The sequence below is a fragment of the Otolemur garnettii genome, unplaced genomic scaffold (assembly GCF_000181295.1).
Source record: "Otolemur garnettii isolate 467f Iridium unplaced genomic scaffold, OtoGar3 scaffold00026, whole genome shotgun sequence".
In the NCBI taxonomy this organism is placed as follows: Eukaryota; Metazoa; Chordata; class Mammalia; order Primates; family Galagidae; genus Otolemur; species Otolemur garnettii.
Window position 1 is genome coordinate 10,050,213 of NW_003852421.1, and position 1,826 is coordinate 10,052,038.

Sequence of the window (1,826 nt, forward strand, 5' to 3'; positions counted from 1 at the left end):
AAAAAAAAAAAAAAAGAACAGGGGATCTTTCCATTTCTCTCCTGCGCCATCTTGTTTTGCTCTATCCTAAGGCCAGAAGCAAGATGGCTGCAGCAGTTCCAGGCATCACATTCAGATAACAAAGGCCAGAGGGAGAAGAGGCCCACCTTCCAGTGGCTCCTCAAGGAGAGAGGGACCTTTCACTAAGAGCCCTCCCAGACTTCTTATGTCTCATTAGCTAGAATTGTGTTACCTGCCCATTCTGGAACCATAAACTGGCAGGCGGAATAGATTTACCTTTCAATCAAACAGGAAAGAGTCTCTGCCCCAAGGAGGAATGTAGGAGGGTGATATATGACCAAAATGATTGTTCTGTTAAGGAGGAAGAAGAGGGGAACAAATTCTGGGTTGGCAGCTAACCGTACTGACAGCAATAATAAAAGGGCATTTACAGATAAAATGGGGGGAATGGGGCAGAGTGGTCAGGAGAGGTTCCCTTAGCTCTCCTCCCCTTTGCCACTGCCTTGGGTTATAGCAGAAGTTCACTGTTGCCTGTCTTTTCAACAAAAGCCATTTTAACTGGGGTGAGAGAATATCTTCTTGTAGTTTTGATTTGCATTTCTCTGATGACTAATGATGCTGTGTATTTTTTCATATACCTTTTGGCTATTTGTGTGTCTTCTTTTGAGGAATGTCTACTCAGATCTTTTGCCCATTTTTAAATTGGATTACTTGATTTGTTTTTCCCTATGGAGTTACTGAGTTCCACATACATTTTAGTGAGTAATCCCTTGTCAGATGAATAGTTTGCAAATATTTTCTCCAATTCTGTGGGCTATCTCTTCACTTTATTTATTGTTTCCTTTGCTGTGCAGAAGCTTTTTATCTTGATGTGATCCCATTGGTTCACTTGTGCTTTGGCTGCCTGTGCTTTTGAGTTATTACTCAAGAAATCATTGCCTAGACCAATGTCCTAGAGCACTTTTCCAAAGTTTTCTTTGAATAGTTTTATAATGTCAGGTCTTAGATTTAAGTTTGCAATCCTTTTTGACGTGATTTTTTAATACGAGGAGAGGCAGTGTTCTCCTTTCATTCTTCTGTGTATGGATCTCCAGTTTTCCCAGCACCATGTGGGAAGGGACTGTCCATGTTCTTGACCCCTTTGTCAAAACTAAGTTCACTATAGATGTGTGGCCATTTCATATTCTTGCTTAAAATGCTCCTATAGCATTACTCCATATGGAGTAAAAAGATACATATTTAGCATGATGTGATAATTTGGTACTTCCCACATGTAGGGCACTATTCTAAGCACTTCCTTTGGTGTTAACTTACCTCTCTGAGCAGCACTAGGATGGAAATGGTATTTATTATAGTCTCGTTGTACAGATGCAGCAATAGGCACTAGGTATTAAATAACTTACCCATACATGAGTTTCCTATTCCTGTGACTCATTACCACAAACCTGGTGGTTTAAAACACACATGTGTTACCTTGCTGTTCTGGAGACCAGAAGTCTGTTATCAGGTTCACAGGACTAAAATCAAGACATCTGCAGGGCTGTGTTGCTTCTGGAAGCTCTTGGGGCAAGGCTGTTTTCTTGCTTCTCTCACCTTCTTGATGCTGTCTGCGTTCCTTGCTCCATGGCCAGATCACCAGACATACATTTCTATCATGAGTCTCCTTCTCTTTTCTGACCTCCTGCCTTCTCTTGCAAAGGCCACTGTGATTACATTAAGCTCACTCAGATAATCTGGGATAGTCTCCCCTTCTCAAGATCCTTAACTTAATCGCCTCTACAAAATCCGTTTACCAAATCAGGTAACATAGTCATGGGATATGGAGA